The 18,090-nt window shown below is 43.0% G+C and overlaps 1 protein-coding gene across 6 annotated transcripts in view; it reads left to right on the forward strand.

Moving 5' to 3' along the window:
• WDFY2 (WD repeat and FYVE domain containing 2) overlaps positions 1-18,090 on the forward strand; it is a 119,966-nt gene that overhangs the window by 10,255 nt on the left and 91,621 nt on the right. The window contains exons 2-3 of one of the 6 annotated variants that reach the window (XM_050950036.1): positions 12,743-12,897; positions 16,893-17,011. The exons of 2 other annotated variants lie outside the window; for them this stretch is intronic. The gene's annotated coding sequence lies outside the window, so the exon portion shown is untranslated. Of the gene's footprint in view, positions 1-2,756; positions 2,777-12,742; positions 12,898-15,992; positions 16,013-16,892; positions 17,012-18,090 lie in introns of those variants that run through there. 3 more of the 6 variants (XM_050950045.1, XM_050950055.1, XM_050950028.1) reach the window with 3 other exon arrangements.

The raw sequence follows: 18,090 nt of genomic DNA on the forward strand, positions 1-18,090 counted from the left end.
GTGTAGTCTTTGAGTATAGGGAAGTGAATCAGACTTCAGATACAGAAAATCCTGTTTCTCAGTCTCATTTACTAGAACTCTCAGTAAATTAATGGGAAATAACTGTTTCATCTATCCTGCTCTAAGATGATGCTCCCAGCCTGTCAATGGTCTTACTGGATTTCTTCAGGGATTTTTAGCTCAGTCTTGTCTGACTATTTAACGTAATCCATCATCTTCATATTATAATTCAGTTTGATTTCATCAGTCCTCAGATTATTTTAGGCAAAAAGTGGAAGCAATTAAAGACTGGGTTAGTTTCTCACATTTGGGATTCTTTGGCAGCTTGATATGTTAATCCCTTTTTTAAAATGGTCAAGTACATTGAGTCAGATCAGTCAATCAGTTAGGGTGAGCCCCCTCTCTCAGCTCCTTCATGTATATTACCTGCAGAGATTGTGCTCCAAGCTGGACAGATACAAATACTCCTTTGCATCATCCAACAGGAAATAATATCCATAAGAGCCAGATGGGAAGGGGAAACATTGCAGAGTATTAACTTAAATATGTATGTAGCTTTTTAAATTGGTACCCATTTTCCAGAACACCTGGTTTGGGTCCCCCCCCCCATGCTTTCCTTTCTCTTGAGATGAGTTCCTCATTTTGAGCATTCTGTGGTCACTTGACATTTTGGGTGAGCATGTAGTCCCCCAGCGGGCAGGAAATCTTAGTAGCTTTCACCATGTTTCACATGTAAACTCAGGTGCTGAGTAAAGAAGTTAAAACTACAGAAGCAGGCTAATTTTTCCCAAATTAAAGGTACGTCTACGCTACCCGCCGGATCGGTGGGTAGCGATTGATCTATCGGGGATTGATTTATTGCGTGTAATGTAGACGTGATAAATTGATCCCCGAATGCTCTCCCGTCAACTGCTGAACTCCAGCTCAGCAAGAGGCGGAAACCAAGGTGATAGGGGAGCCGTGGTGCACTGCAAGAATGCAAAGTAAGTAATTTTAATTCGATCTAAGATACTTTGACTTCAGCTCCTCCCCTCCCAGTGTAGACCAGGCTTAACTTAATCCTTATTGTTCTCCTGTTGCTGTCACCCAGAATGTTTGCTTCTTCTCTTTCATAGATTCATAGATTTAAGGTCAGAAGGAACCGTTACGGTGATCTAGTCTGACCTCCTGCACAACGCAGGCCACAGAATCTCACCCACCCACTCCTATAACAAACCCCTAACCTATGTCTGAGTTATTGAAGTCCTCCAATTGTGGTTTGAAGACCTCAAGGTGCAGAGAATCCTCCAGCAAGTGACCCGTACCCCATGTTGCAGAGGAAGGCGAAAAACCTTCAGGGCCTCTGCCAATCTTCCCTGGAGGAAAATTCCTTCCTGATCCCAAATATGGCGATCAGTTAAACCCTGAGCATGTGGGCAAGACTCGCCAGCCAGCACCTAGGAAAGAATTCTCTGTAGTAACTCAGATCTCACCCGATCTAAAATCCCATCACAGACCATTGGGCCTATTTACCTGCTAATAATCAAAGATCAATTTATTGCCAAAATTAGGCTATCCCATCATACCATCCCGTCCATAAACTTATCAAGCTTAGTCTTGAAGCCAGATATGTCTTTTGCCCCCACTACTCCCTTTGGAAGGCTGTTCCAGAACTTCACTCCTCTAATGGTTAGAACCCTTCGTAAAGCTTGGAAGAGTTCTAGTCATCTTCAAACAAAACCCCAAACATCGTTGTGTGACTTTAAGCAGTGGGAGGAAGAATCTGGGAATGAGTGGTATAGTGGGTAGCAAAACAGTAGCTTCTTAACAAACAATTCAGATTGCTTATTCTGCTTGGACCACACCTCTCTGTGTTGCTGTTTTGCTTTGCTTCAAAGCTGAAATTACTCTTGACATAGTTTTAAAAAGGACACAATCACTCTTCCTCTTTCCAGACTTATAGGTGACTTGAAAAGGATGAGGTTTGAAAAGCCTCAAGTTCGTGTTCAATTCTTAACTATAAAAAGAAAAAAAAATTTCATGAGTTTTATGTACTGAATGATCTAGGAGAAACAACAAAATTAACATTTTAACAGAGACCTCTGTGATAAACGAAGGGGAAAACTCCCTTTTATGGACCCAGCCCGCCAGTTAGCTCTAAAATCCCTCTTAATAGCTGTGCTCTACTTGCTTTACCTCTAAAGGGTTAAAAGTCTCACTGCTAGGCATAGGTAAAAGGAAGTGAGTGAGTACCTGGCCAAAAGAGCCAATGCGAAGGCTAGAATTTCTTAAAATTGAAACAAGACTCCCCTTTTGTCTGTCTGTTTTCCTTCTCCCAGAGAGAGGGAACAGGGCAGCAACTATGTTGTAAGAAGCTTGGGGCCAGGTATGAGAAATCATTGGTATCATACCTAGAAACTACTCATTTGAAACCCCAGATATGTAAGTAGATCAGGAAATGTCTAGGTCAGGGGTCGGCCACCTCTGGCACGCGACTCGCCAGGGTAAGCACCCTGCCAGGCCGGGCCAGTTTGTTTACTTGCCGCGTCGGCAGGTTCGGCCGATCGTGGCTTCCACTGATCGCGGCCAGTGTGGCCCGCGGCACTTCCTGAGACCATGTTGGAGAAGTATTTTTTAGGAACTATGAGAAAGGGAAGCAGAAGGTGCTCCAAGATAGTGATCCTATGACAGATGGATACAAGATAAAGAAACTTGTTTTCCTGTGAAACTGGCATTACTACAAAGGAACTAAGGGGAAGCACGCTGGGCTCAAACTTCTGTACCTGAAAAGCCCTCGGTAAACCACCTTTCTTTATCCTTCTCCACCCTCAGTTTCTGCTATTTATTTTGGTCTTTTGCTGGTGTGTCAAGCTTCTGAGTATCATGTTGATGGATTTGGCTTTTTTCTCTGTTCTGCTTAATGCTTCTATAAGTCACCCTCCTTTTCTCTTTCCAGGGAGTGTCCACATTATCACTTGCTCTGGAAATCATGTTGGGGACCTCCTTAAAGCATGGCCTAAATATGTCCATTGTGTTGTCTTAGCATATCTGATGCTTTAGAAATTCTTATAACTAGAGCAAACCAATCTAATGTTTCAAGAAACTCTTTCCAGTAAACTCTAGAAGACTTTCCACAGGCATTTACTTCAGAATGAGTTGATCTCCTGATCAGTTTCTGTTGTAGATTTCCATGACTGCTTCAGTATATGACGGTTGTTTGTTGCTTTTTATATTCATTGCTTGACATGTAGCATCGTGTCATTGTCATTGCACATCTCACTCCTTAGATAGGTAAAATGACTGATTTCTTCTAGTGTTTCTTCATCCACTCTCATGGTTACTTTTGGGGTATTGATAGCCATGTATCTTGTCTTCTTGTAGATGAACAAACCAAATGGTTTTGCTATATCTGCCAAAAGCATGGTCTTTCCTTCCATTTGGACTAAGCAGGACAATGTCCTCAGTAAGGGTACGATTTAGTCATGGAAGTACGATTTAGTCATGGCGATCTCTGACTTCAGCCTGTGATGGTTAGGAGCTGAAGGGTCCCCCACCACCTGCAGGGGTAGGGAGCTCTGGGGTACCCCTGCTGCCTATGGCAGCCCGCAGAGCTCCAAACCACTGTGGGCGATGGGGTACCCCTGCAGCTCTCAGCCCTGCTGCTGCAGGTGGCTTCTACCCTCTGCACAGCTGCCTGCTTCAGGCTGTGTGGGGACCTGCAGAACCCCATTTTGTCACGGATATTTTTAGTCAGTCACAGACAGGTCACATCTTTAGTGAATTTTTCTTTTTTACCCGTGACCTGTCTGTGACTTTGACTAAAAATATCCATGACAAGATCTTAGCCTTAGTTATTAGCAAAACTGTGGCTGTCCATTTCTGCTTTATCACTTGTTCATAAAATTCCTCTGTGGCCTTCTTCATTTACTTTCCTGAGGTGTACAGTTAATCTTAAGTGTACAAAATTAAGTAGAATTAATATCTGTAAGTGTAAAAAGTGTGTGTTTGTGTATGTATTTGTGGAGGGATGATTAACATAGATTCTAGGACTGGAAGGGACTTCGAGAGGTCATCGAGTCCAGTCCCCTGCCATCATGGCAGGACCAAATACTTTCTAGACCATTCCTGATAGACATTTATCGAATTACATCAATTACCATGTGCCCCTAAGAACACAGAAGGTACCAGCACATTTCAGATTCGATATAGTCTGGATAGGTATAATGAGCCTGGTAGAATAAATACAGAATAAGCTGCTTTTGTATATAATGTGTATATACCATTCCACATCAACAGTAGCTTATCCTGTATTTATTTTACCAGTCTCATTACACTGATCTGGACTACATGGAATCTGAAATGTATTGGTAAACTGCTGTGTTCTTAGAGGCATGTGGCAATTAGTGTTAGTGGGGGTTTTGTTTTGTTTTTTTCATAACCATCCCTCTACAAAAGAAATGCAGCTTTAATCTTACATACCTTCTTTTCATGACCATTCTATCTTTTCGCATCTCTTCCTTATTCATACAAGCTCTACCGCATTGGCTTTTTTCAGGCTTGCATTCTTTTTTGCCAGTCTGAGTGTACACAGCAGTTAGCACACAGGTGGATGTAAATAAGGTGAACTGAAGAGGGTTTATGATGCTTTTTTTCCTGAATAATACTCATTGGGGGAGAATAAGCATAAGTAGTTTGTTTTCTGGCTTGTTATAGTTTAATGCTTGCTTTATATTATGAAAAGTGTGGTTCATCTATTGGTAATGCTGCTATTGACTTAATTGTGAGCAGGCTCAGACATGCTGTTCTGAAATTAATTGCTTTTAAACTTCAGCTGCACAAGAATAAAAATTGGTGCTCATAGGCTTTATAGATAAATAGCAAGATAAATAGCAAGAAGTGGGAGGGTGGAGGAGGTGGCAGGGGCAAAAGTGTAGAAGTGCTCAAGATTGGCCTAAGTCTGCTTCTAGTGATTTTAATGGGATTTTTATCAGATGTATTTTTGTTATATACTGAGTTCCTGCTTAGCCCTATATATGCAGACCTCTTGTGCAAAAGTAAGGGCCTTGCTTTCTGTATCATTTCATTGTTTTCAGTAAGACATCACTCAGCCAAAATCATCCCTTGTTAAGCGAGTCTCATCTTACGCTGTGGTTACGTTCTGCTGTCAGCGTGTAAAGCGAAAATCGCGTATAGTATACACTGAGTGTAATGGCAGGCTGAATCGCCCACACTACAGGTACAGTATTGAAATTGTTTTTCTTTTTTTTTTTTTTTTTCTTTGCCGGCTGTTCAAAGCTGAATTCGCGCATATTAAATGCGTGTAAGATGAGACTCGCTTGTAATTTGAGTGAAGAACGTAGAGCAGTCATAGGTAGTGTGAATATCCTTTCTTAGAATAGATATTAGAGAATTTGGAAAAGTGACAAGGGATTTCTTGAGTTGTATGTACTTTGAAATATTGAGGAGACTTGTTCCTACCACAGCCTTGTAACATTTTTCCCCATAAACCTGTTTTTCGTGCTGCACTACAGGGTTCTCCTTCTGTCTCACTCCTTGCACAAATTAAAATTCTGCTCTGTCTTCGTTGCATCAAATCTAAGGAAAGCAAGAGTTTGACTTGAGCAGTGATTGAGAGAGAAGAAGAATCACAGTGAAATGCAGCATAAAAACATAATTCCTGACGGATACCAGTGATCCAGGAATAATGTGAAAATATTCTACAAAAGAGAACAGCCTACATAAGACATAGTGTGTACATAATTAAGAGCCTTCTCGCAAGCACATCTTTCTCACTCTGCAAGATATCTGCACTGATTCCTTTTCTTGGATATTTCCTGGTATTACAATTTTCTCAATGATATGGTATCACTGTGCACTTAGAGTAAGAGAATTTCTTCCAAACCTTCAGGTTAGAAGGCTACTGCATGTTAATACAGTTTTTCTGTGGCAGTAGGGTGACCAGGTGTCCGGTTTTTGACCGTTAAATATCTGGTCAGCGGTGCTGGGACACTAAGGCAGGCTAGTCCCTACCTGTCCTGGGGCACCATGCTGCACCCTGGAAGTGGCCAGCAGATCCAGCTCCTAGGCAGGGGGAGAGAGTGGCTCTTCCTTCCCCCCACACCTACTAGCGCTGGACCTGCTGGACGCTTTGTCAGGACAGGCAGGCATCCTGCCTTAGTGCCGCCCGCGCCCCCCAGCTGCGCCGCTGACTGGGAGCCGCTTGAGGTAAGCCCCAGCGCAGAGCCCCTTCCCACACTCCGAATCCCTTGGCCCCAGCCTGGAACCCACTCCTGCACCCCAAACCCCTCATTCCCAGCCCCACCCCAGAGCCAGCACCCCCAGCTCACAGCCCTTACTTACCCCCTTCCAACCTCCAACTCCGTGCCTCAACCCACAGCCCCCTCCCACACTCTGAATCCTTCAGCCCTGCCCCCCAGCCTGGAGCCCCCTCCTGCACCCAAACCCCAAGCATCTGCCCCAGCCCAGTGAAAGTGAGTGAGGTTGTGGGAGAGCGAGCCACCAAGGGAGGGAGAATGTAGTGAGTGGGGGCAGGGCCTTGGGGAAGGGATGGGGCTAGGATATTTGGTTTTGTGCAATTAGAAAGTTGGCAGCCCTAGGTGACACACTTCAAATGTTGCTTATCAATTCTTTTGGTCTTGCATGAACTGAGAGGAGAAATGGGAGGGCTCTGCATAGCTTGTACAGAAATGAGTGCTCTGGTCATATGCTGAATAATAGCCATTTTAATCACAAATTGAATTTGTCACACTAAGCAATGCTCTTCCATAGCATTATACTGTATGTCCATAATAGGAATTTCTTAACCAAAGAGCATGTCAACAGGCAAAATTAAGATAGTGTTTTTGAATCTTGCATATAATGCCGGTAAATTGGAGAATGAATTTTTTGTTGTGATAACCTCACTTAAAAACTAAACTGCCTTCATTTAGGGAGCATATTGTACCTCTTAGGGTATGTCTACAGTACGAAATTTATTCAAAGTTATTTTATTTGAATTTCCTGAATTGAGTTCATGCATCTGATGTTATGTGTTCCCACTAAAGCACGTGAATTCGGTGGAGTGCGTCCACAGTACCGAGGCTAGCATCAAATGGCAGAGTGTTGCACTGTGGTAGCTATCCCACAGTTCCCGTAGTCTCTGCTGCCCATTGGAATTGTGGGTTAAGCTCCCAGTGCATGGTGGGGCAAAAACATTCTCACGGGTTTTTCTCCGTGTGCCGTCACTTGCTCCTCCCTCTATGAAAGCTCCAGCAGATGGCATGCTGCTAGTAGACGGTGCAGCACGGTGCACCGCCTGTCTCCTGGTATGTTGAATCCACTTTGTCTGTGTGGCTCTGTTCACGATGGCCAAGAAACAGCGGGAAACGTTAAATGAAAGGGTAGATTGAATGTCCTCTTCTCTTTCTATCTGGAGAAATCGGTGGAAGCTGTCCTGGGTTCCTGTGGAAGCTACAGAAGACAACCATTTACCACCTTTTATCGGCCATCTTGAACCGAACAGCTCATTTCGCACCCTTTTTCAAGGATTACCAGTGCAGGCGCCATTGCGTGGCAAACGTGGAGCCCACTCAGATCTCTGCTGCAGTTTTGATCATTGTAAATACCTCGCGCATTATCCAGCAGTATGTTCAGTACCTGCAAAACCGGGCGAGGAAGTGACAACAGTGCGATTACTTTACTGATGAGGACATAGACACAGGCGTTCCTAGATGCACAGCATGTGGCGATTGGGAGATCAGGGTGACATTGGGCCAGGTTCATGCCGTGGAACACTGATTCTGGGCCCAGGAAACAAGCACAGACTGGTGGGACTGCATAGTGTTGCAGGTCTGGGATGATTCCCAGTGGCTGCAAAACTTTTGTATGCGTAGGCCCACTTTCTTGGAACTTTGACTTGCTGTCCCCTGCCCTGAAGTCAAAGACACCAAAATGAGAGCAGCCCTCACCGTTGAGAAGCAAGTAGCCATAGCCCTGTGGACACTTGCAACAGCCGACAGCTACCGGTCATTCGGGAATCAGTTTGGAGTGGGCAAATCTACTGTAGGGGCCGCTGTGCTGCAAGTAGCCAGTGCAATCATTGAGCAGCTGCTATCAAGGGTAGTGACTTTGGGAAATGTGCAGACCACTGTGGATGGCTTTAATGAGCTGGGGTTCCCTAACTGCGGCAGAACGGTTGACGGAACGCATATCCCCTCTTGGCCCCAGCACATCATGGTGGCCAGTACGTAAACCGCAAGGGGTACTTTTCAATGGTGCTGCAAGCACTGGTGGATCACAAGGGACATTTTACCAACATCAGCGTGGGATGGCTGGGAAAGGTGCATGGCACTTGCATCTTCAGGAACTTTTGTCTATTTGAACAGCTGCAGGAAGGGACTTACTTCCCAGACCAGAAGATTACTGTTGGGGATGTTGAAATGCCTATAGTTATCCTCGGGGACCCAGCCAATCCCTTAATGCCATGGCTCATGAAGCCATACACAGGCACCCTGGACAGTAGTAAGGAGCTGTTCAACTATAGGCTGAGCAAGTACAGAATAGTGGTGGAGTGTGCTTTCGGACATTTAAAATGGCGCTGGCCCAGTTTACTGACTCGATTAGATCTCAGCACAACCAATATTCCAATTGTAATTGGTGCTTGTTGTGAGCTCCACAATATCTGTGAGAGTAAGGGGGAGACCTTTTTATGGTGGGGTGGGAGGTTGAGGTAACTCGCCTGGCTGCCAATTTCACACAACCAGACAACAGGGCGATTAGAAGAGCGCAGCAGGACGCACTGTGCATCAGAGAAGCTTTGAAAGCCAGTTTCATGACTGGCCAGGGTACAGTGTGACAGTTGTTTTGTTTCGCATTGAGAGAAATTAGAAGGTAGACCTGGGGGGAGGGGGCGGTTGGGTTAGTGGAGTGGAGGAGCAGGGAAGGACAAGTCCAGAAACCAAATAAAAAGTTTGCATGTGCCAGCTTTCTGGGGTTGAGTGTGTGGGTCCCTGTAGTCTCCTTCCCCTCCCCCCCCCCGGTGTTCTTGGACGTCTGGATGAGGAGGCTATGGAACTTGGAGAGGAGGGAGTTTGATTATACAGGGGCTGCAGCGGAAGTCTGTGGTCTTGCTTCCTTTCCCGCATTAGATCCACCATACAGCAGAGCATGTCAGTTTGCTCCCCCATGAGCCTGACTACAGCGTCCTGCCTGCTCTCATCGCATGCCTCCCTCCTCTCTTCATGTTCCCGTAATGCTTTACGGGACTCCGCAGTTGTTAGGGCCCATCTGAATGCATGGAGGCAATCGGTGCGGGAGGACTGCATGAGCTCATCAAACATGTCATCCCGAGTTGGTTTTTTCTGCCTTCTAATCTGGACCAGCCTCTGGGATGGAGTAGATAGGGGCCACGTTGAAACATTTGCACCTGTGAGAGGAGAAAAATTGAGAGTAGTATTTTAAAAAATACATTGCAGAGATCAAAGGGGGCACTTTGGTATGAGTAAGCCATCACACACTGCCGGGCAACTGAATTCATCTTACAGGCAGCCCATGGGGGCACACAGAGTTTTGCTTCTTCTACATTCATTTCAATGCTTTCACACTGCTGGGCCCCCTTTCCCACAGCAAGCAATGCCTGGTGGGTTTGCCATATAAAAGGAAGGGCCGTGGGCTCTCTGGGATAATCACTGCACACAACAACCCCTCCCACCCCACGTGGCTCCAGTCAGGCTCAGAGCAGGGATGAGCCATTTACTCTAAATGCAAACAACTCGTCATGACTGGGTTCCCACTCCCTGTCTCCTACTGCGTGACTCCGATCAGGCTCTCACTCACCAGAAGTACCTTCTCCAGGGTCATGGAACAGGAGCCCGCCTTGGGAGTGAGGGGAGGCTATTGGACCCAATGTTAAGATTAGTTCCTGGCTGTGGGTGGAAAACTGATTCCCAACTTGCTGCCTGTGCGCTGTCATCCTCTTCCTTTAGTGTCTCTCCTTCCTTGCTCCGTGCAACTCCCCCCTTGCAGGTGTCCACGGACAGTGGTGGGGTAGTGGTGGCATCACCCCCCATAATTGCATAGAGCTCACAGTAAAAGCAGAATGTATGGGGCTGTGACCCAAAGCACCCATTTGCTCCCTGGCTTTTTGGTATGCTTGCCTGAGCTTCTTGATTTTTCTGCAACACTGTTGTGTGTCCCTGGAGTAACCTCATTCCATCATGGCCCTGGAGACTTTAGCATAGGTATCTGCGTGTGGTGTGGGGTTTTTTTGTTTGTGTTTTTGGTTTTTTGGAACGTAGTTCTGCCATAACAGACTCATCTCCCCAGCATGCAATGAGATCCAGTACCTCCTGTTTGGACCATGCTGGGGCTTGTCTGCAAATCTGGGACTGCATGATCTCCTGTGATGGTGGACTCTGCATGGTTGCCTGTGATGGTGGACTGTGCTGATGGTCACCTGTGCAGCCAGTGACCAAACAGGAAATGAAATTCAAAAGTTCCTGGGGCTCTTCCTGCCCACCTGGCTAGTGCATTGGAGTTAAGAGTGTTGAGCAGAGCAGTCACAAAGGAGCATCCTGGGATAGCTCCCAGAGGCCAGTAACATCGAATTGTGTCCACAATACCTTTTTAACTCAGGATTGTGATCTTGATTTAAACGCTTCTCCACTTGCCGAGGTGGAGTACAGAAATCGAATTAGAGCCCTTTAAATCGGAAAAAAACATGTAGTCATGTGGACGGAATCTTTTTTTTTTTTTAAATAACTCTGCTAATTCCGAAATAACAGGCTAGTGTAGACCAGGCCTAAGATCTTGAGTAAGTTTTGAAAACTTTAAATTTTAAATGCTCAACCATTGGCAACTGCATGAAGAAACTGTGCCTAAAATATTTAGGCCCAACTTAACATTTTACAACCATTTTTTTAAATCACTTTATTTCCCTTTAAATCTGTGCAGAGAGAAATGTTTCCTGTTTAAGGTATAGGTTGTGCCTCAGAAACTTTGAGTTCAACTTGAAGCCTGTTCATCTAGAGGTTTCAGGATTCCTCATTTAACATTCGAAGGGCTATTATCTTCCCATGTTAATCTCCTTCTCCTAAATATCTATGATCCTGGTCTCGTGCTGCAAACATGGGTGACTAGAGTTCTGAGTCATGAATCAGTTCAAGGATATAACAAGATCTTTAAAAAAGTATGTTGGTTATTAATTACATTCATCTATGTATTTTAATTGCACTGTTGGGGTTTAGTGCCTCCACAGACTACGTTTAGTTTTCCCAAAGGGCTAACACCTGCGAAGGCATTTTAAAATGGAGGTGAGCGGAGTGAACAGTGAAATCTTTACTCCATCTTATGTCTGTCACTAATGCAGACAGTGGGAATGCAGACACTGCTGTTAAGGCAAGTGATAGCCAATTTGCAGAGAGACTTTTTTTATGCTGTCTTGTTTACTCGTTGCTGTCAGCTTCTGTAGGAATCCCAGTTTTCTGTTACTATGCAAGACAGTAGTTGGTACCATTGGGCAGGAATTAGACTTGTATCACCCCTTGCATCAATATTGCGGTAGAAGTCCTCTGCAAATGGGGAAAAAAAGAGAGCTTCCGACTTCATTATACCCTGTTGGATCTGCTCTTGTGTCCAGTAAGCCTATGTAATGTCTGATCTTCCCTGTCCCTGTTGGGCGGGGTGGGGGAAATATGACCAGTCCATTAGATCAGTGGTTCCCTCTTAGACCAATAGAGATGGCTTGAAAAGGGCATTCTGCAAAGCAGCCACCTGGTGTGCTGTCTGTTAATTTGCCAGGCTTTCTTTGCATCATCTGGAGACGCATTAAGGTGGTGTGTTCAGGGTGGTTCTGCCCAGACAGGCTTTTTGAAGGTAAGATGTAAATTAGCTTAAGAAAAGCATCCTCCTAACAATTAAGATTTCATCATGTTTAAATGCCAAAAAATCCCATTTCTCCCAGAAGATTGAAATGCTGAACAGGCAAGCATTCAGGGAAAAACACTTGCTGGGATTTTTTGAATATCAGTAACTATAACAAAAATATAGCTATCTCAACTTATGAGATCTCAATCTTCATAAATGTCGTGATCCCATTACAAAATTGTACTCTTTATTAATGTTTATCTCTGACATAATGCCAGTCATAACTGAGAATCTGCTACTGTGTATTCTGTGTATTGCGAGAATAGAAAGCATTTTAAATTGGTTGTTATACCATGTCCTAAATTATATCAGAATGTTGAAAATTGGCATCTGTCACACTAACTCTTAGATATTGCTCTTGTATTTTATGCACGCTGAAGTGTATTAGATAAAATTATTTTAATAACTATGAACTTACATTGATACAGCACTTTTAATTCCAAAGGATTCCAGTGCTCTCCAGAAATTTAACAGGTGACTACGCAAAGGCTGCAGAGGCATCACTTTATCCACCACTGAAGTGCAGCTGTTTCTGGAATGAAATGCAGCAATTATTTACTCTTGAGTTAACAACTTTAAGAAAGTGACAATTTAAGACAGGAAGTGAAGTTCACTAGGGCCAATTAAAGCTAGGAGCGGGAAGGACTAATGCCATGTCCACCTATGACAGTGTTTTTAAGGTTGAATATCAGATGACTGAGGTATTTCCGATGCTGTGAAATAAGTACACTGTTGAAACAAAGGATTCATTTAGAAAGTTTTTGCTATAGAGCTTCCTAAGTTACTGATGAGAAGAATAAGCATTTTGAAACTGATTATCTTGTCTCAATATTACTACTAGGGGGAAGGGAGCATTAAACAAAAACTGGAATTCATGCCAAAATTCCGGGATAACTAGCTTGTGAAGGACAACAAGTGAGATGCAGAGCAGTTCTGGCAAGCTGGAAATGTATGTGCACTTGCTGGCAGCCAGCCTGTACTGGGAACAACTTAACGGTAAGAAACAGGATCATTGTACCTTGTTCTGTACTAACAAGGCATGTGATTGCAAACATCAAGCATTTTCATGATTTTAATAATTTGGAATTGAGCCAGCAGAGACAGTGGGGTGGGGAGGGGAAAGTGTGCATGAAAATGACTGCTCCTGTTCAGTGTTCCCTCTCATTTTTTACGTCCAGGTGCGGAATGAATTTTGTTTTGTGCTCCAATGTGGAGCTAGGCTGTTCTCAGTGGTGGCAGATCACAGAACAAGAAGCAGTGGTCTCAAGTTGTAGTGGAGGAGGTCTAGGTTGGATATTAGGAAACACTATTGCACTGGAATGGGTTACCTAGGGAGGTGATGGAATCTCCATCCTTAAAGGTTTTTAAGGCCCGACTTGACAAAACCCTGGGTGGGATGGTTTAGATGGTGTTGGTCCTGCTATGAGCAGGGGATTGGACTAGATCAGTGGTTCCCAAACTGGGGTTTGTGAACCCTTGGGGATTCGCAAAATATATCGAGGGTCTCAGAAAAAAATTCTGTAATGGTGGACAGAGCCGTCCCTAGGGATCCCGGGTGCCGGGGTCCAGCAGTCCGAGCCCCGTGACCATGACTTCCTGGCAGAAGAAGTTTTAAGCTTTGTTGTAGTCGTGCATTGTTTTCCTGGACAGCTCAAGACCCAAATGCTTGTGGGAGGAACTCTTTATTTGAGTTGGCTTCTTAAATACCTTTGTGCTGTTTCATGTCTGGTACTCCTTGATGAAATATGTTGGAGGCTTAATCGAAGTGATATGAACTACAAAAGTGAAATCTTGGAAAAGTGTTGCCGTTTTCATAATGTAATGATAAAAATGTAATAATAAATAGTGTGTAAAAGGATGTTATAAAAAAAGAAAACAAATTATTTCCAAGATCACTAATTCTATAATTTATGCTCAGATAAAGGAGAAAATCCCTGGAAATACTTATTTTTAGGATGGGGTTTGTGAGATTTGATATTTTTGTGAAAGGGGTTCGTGGGTTGTTGAAGTTTGGGAACCAATGGACTAGATGACCTCCTGAGGTCTCTTTCACCCTAATATTCTATAATGTATGACACATCACCTCCATATTGGTAGATATAACAAAATTCATGTTGTGGAGGTCCGGCCAAGGGGTTTGGGTGTGGTGATGGAGGGAGTGGGGTGCTCAGGGCTGGGACAGAGGGTTAGAGTGTGGGGGGATGAGGGCTCTGGCTGGTGGTGCAGGCTCTGGGGTGGGGCCAGGAGGTTTGAGGTGCAGGCTGCCCCAGGACTGTGGTGGGGACAGAGGACTCCCCCTAACCCTCTCTCGCCACAGCAGCTCAGGGCCGGGGGGAGGGAGGCACCTCTCTCTGGCTGCAGCAGTTCCAGCGGGGCGGGGCTGGGCTGGGCCGGGCTGAGGGAGGGGCTCCTCTCCCCTGCTGTGGCAAGTCCAGGGCAGGTTCATGCTTTGGCCAGCGGGGAGGGGCGCCTCTTCCTGCCTGAGCCCCTGTGCGGGGTTTAATGGGCAGCTGTGTGGCTGCACAGCTTAGAGGGAACTTAGCTCTTGTCCATTTATGGCCATTTTTGTATTTTCTTGAAATGTGAAGATGAATGGAATGTCAATGATCCTGTGTAAGGTATTATGCAAAAAATTTTTAAGCGGCTATGTAGCATTGAAAGTCAGAGAGTTAGGCTCCTAAGTCATTTAGGCATTTCTGAACACTTTACCCTCAGTTCCCATCTGATTGCAAGTGTCTTGAACGTACATATAAAAATCCTCAGTTTGTTTATTATGCTACATAAATGAATAATGCTTTGAGTTTCACGGATAAAACATTTCCAAGTTGTAACTTGAAAAAACTTTTTCACCCCTCCCTAATTTGGCTCAAGTTTGATCCTGTACAGATAAATGAATCAGGGCTGGAGTATTGCCATGATGATACCAAGCATTGGAACTTTTTTTTAGTTTTGCACAGACATTACATAGAGAGAACACACTCATTGCTTCCCTATAACTGCAAAAACTTGTCGCAAAAATACAATAGAAGTCTAAGTTATTAATTGAAAAAGCAAAATGCACAGTAAAATTACTTTTTTCTTATAAAAATGCACTAATGTAGACCTTGGTGTGCACTGCAGAGTGCATTTTGATATTCCTTGGCAGTGTATTCAGTTTCTTATTTATTGCTCACACTTATTTTACATTGATGGAGAATATGAGAGCCCTCATGTGCCAAAAATGCCAGCAAATTCTTGTATCGGAGGGGTAGCCTTGTTAGTCTGGATCTGTAAAAGCAGCAAAGAGTCCTGTGGCACCTTATAGACTAACAGACATATCGGAGCATGAGCTTTCGTGGGTGAATACCCACTTCATCAGATGCATGCAGATTCTTGTGTATTTTAGCCAAAGTTTATGTAGCTTAATGGATTCAGTGTATGCACTGATACTGGAAAAGCTTTCCTAAGCTAGATACAGAGGTAACTGTAACTTCTTGTACTTGCATATGCTTAATGTGGGAAATATCTTTAATATTGAAAATATGGAGGTTAACTAACTGCAAATATTTAGAGAGAGAAAAGGTAGGTGAGGTAATATTTTTTTATTGGAATAATTTACCTTGGTGAGAGACTAGCTTTTTGAGACACACCACGCTTCTTCAGGTCTGGAAAAGGAACTCCCAGCAGTGAAATGCAAGGTGGAACAGATTTAGAGTAAGTAGCTAGAACACATTGTAAAGGACCATTCAAGGTAGAGTGGCCATTAACACCTCTGCTGTCATAGGATGAAAAGAGCAAGTTAATGGGTTCCAGATGGTTGTAATAAATCATAAATCCAGTGTCTCCATTCAGTCCATAATTTTTGCTGTCTGCAAGTATTTACTCAGTTATTAAGACAACTTTGAGTCTTTTTCTCTATCACCATCATTGTACTTCGTGAATCAAAGGCATGGAGTTCAGATTCTGGAAAGGATGTCAGTTTTTAATAAAATGACCTGCAAAGCACAGTGTAAGTCTCCAGACAAGTTTCTGTATACTCATTTTCAGTACTGTGGGACTGGAAGGAGTTACTGGAGGAGCGAGGAGGGTGGATCTGTTCATTCCTTTGTCTCAAATGTTGATGTAACTACAGGTACTACTGTCTAAACCTAGTGCTATATTATAATGCACTTGAAGAGGTCATTGAGACTGAGTATTGCAATACTCACTAAACAGCAGCAGTAACAAAGAAACCTGAATTTTTGTATACCATTTATGCTCTATGACCTCTTCCCAGGATCCACTACGATGCCCTTCCTACTCCTTTTTCTTCTCTCTTCTGTTCTTTCCCCTCATTCTTTCCAGGGTGGATTTGATTTAAATCACTAGTCAGGAAGACTCAATTTAATCATGGGTTTCTACATAAAAGTGCATTCTTGTTGGTTGTTCTAATCTTAATACATATTCTTCACAACTCAGAGATGGATGTAGGTTTCATTTTTAGAAGGTACACAACTATACATTTTAAAAGTGATTTATGTTGAAAACTTTTCAGATTAGTTATACAGCTATATCAGAAAATGAATGATTGGTTATTTCATTTACCAAAGGTAACTGAAGCAGATGGTACACCTCCCAATGACTTCTCCAAATTGGAGATATTTATGGATTTTCTTGCCATGCTGTATTAGGAGGAGAACATCACCAGACAGACATTTAAATTGTTTGTTTTATTTAAATAAAAAAACAATGTTTATTTATTCTGGATTTTTTCCTTCAACAGCAAACATATAATAGTTTAACAAAACAAGCATATAAATTTTTGAATTAAACATTCAAGTATTTTAAAATCAAGTTTGTTTTTGTTAATTGTTTTTAACTAAAATAGTTAAATGAAATATTTTTTAAAAACCACAAAAATTAAATCTGCTATGCCAGGTCTACATGAGAAACTTAAAATATTGGCTTCTGGAGCTAACTCAGTCGTCTTCACCTTCATTTTCTTGTTTGTTTGTTTTTTTTTTCTTTTCCAGATTATGAACAAATTTTCCTGCTTTTTCAGACCCCAAACGATTTCTCAATTTGGAATGAATTAGTCCAAAGGAAGAAAATATTCTTTCTACACCGGCGGAAGATGCTACTGCTGTTAAAAGTGAGATTATCACTTCAATAGTCTCTGAATCCAAGTGCTTAAGTGACTTCCACCAGTTCACTGGTGTGACTTTCTTTCTTTAAAACATCATCAGCAAACATATATTTCTTGAATGGTTCTTATTCCCAAACTGAGTCTGTCTTATGACCTGCTGCCATTATAGGTTTTCTTTTCTAGCGAGAGAATGGTATGATAGATCTCAAATCGAGAAGGCTACACTCAGAAAGACCTCAAGACTTCTGGAATATGCTGTTAAAACAGTTTCATTTTTGTTTCTACTGCCTGTCGTCCCTCTCTCTCTCTCTTCCCCCCCACCCTCCCAATTTATCTCCAGACTTCTCCTTTTCCAGATCTGTTCCGCCTCCAAACTTTTCTATTCATTGAACTTTTTGAAACTTTGCACTTTTAGAGAGAGGTAAGAGATTGTCTCTGTGTACACAAATTTGCGGAGGGATAATAGGGTTGAGGGCTGTTATTTCTCACCTCTATATGTTTATTTATTTATTTAAAAACATTTTTGCTGTTAAGAAGTATGTTATCTCTGGAGACACAAATCCACTGTTTCAGAACTGCAAAACTAAGCATCTCTGATGGCAAGTATCAGAGGGGTAGCCGTGTTAGTCTGGATCAGTAAAAGCAGCAAAAAGTCCTGTGGCACCTTATAGGCTAACAGACGTTTTAGAGCATGAGCTTTTGTGGGTGAATACCCACTTCGTGGGATGGTATCTTCTAGACTGAGCACGGAGTCCCATTAGGTAGATAAAAAGATTAACCTAAATCTGTACAGAAGCCCCTGGAGCCCCATAAGATTAGGTCCCTAATCCATGAACTATTGGAACTCATTTACAAAACTTTTCTTAAACCGTATATGAATATATTGTCTCATGCTACAGATTCAGAATTTATAATCCCTATTCCATGATATCAACTTTGAGCTATAATATATCTTAATTAAAACTATCTTTAGATAGGTTTTTTCCGCAAAAAGCATTTTATCACAAAATCTGGGTTTATTTATTTTTTAAAATAATTGATTTTTATCTACCCTGATTCTTTATCATTTGTAGCTTCACTCTTTA

This window comes from Gopherus flavomarginatus, chromosome 1 (assembly GCF_025201925.1).
Source record: "Gopherus flavomarginatus isolate rGopFla2 chromosome 1, rGopFla2.mat.asm, whole genome shotgun sequence".
NCBI lineage: Eukaryota > Metazoa > Chordata > Testudines > Testudinidae > Gopherus > Gopherus flavomarginatus.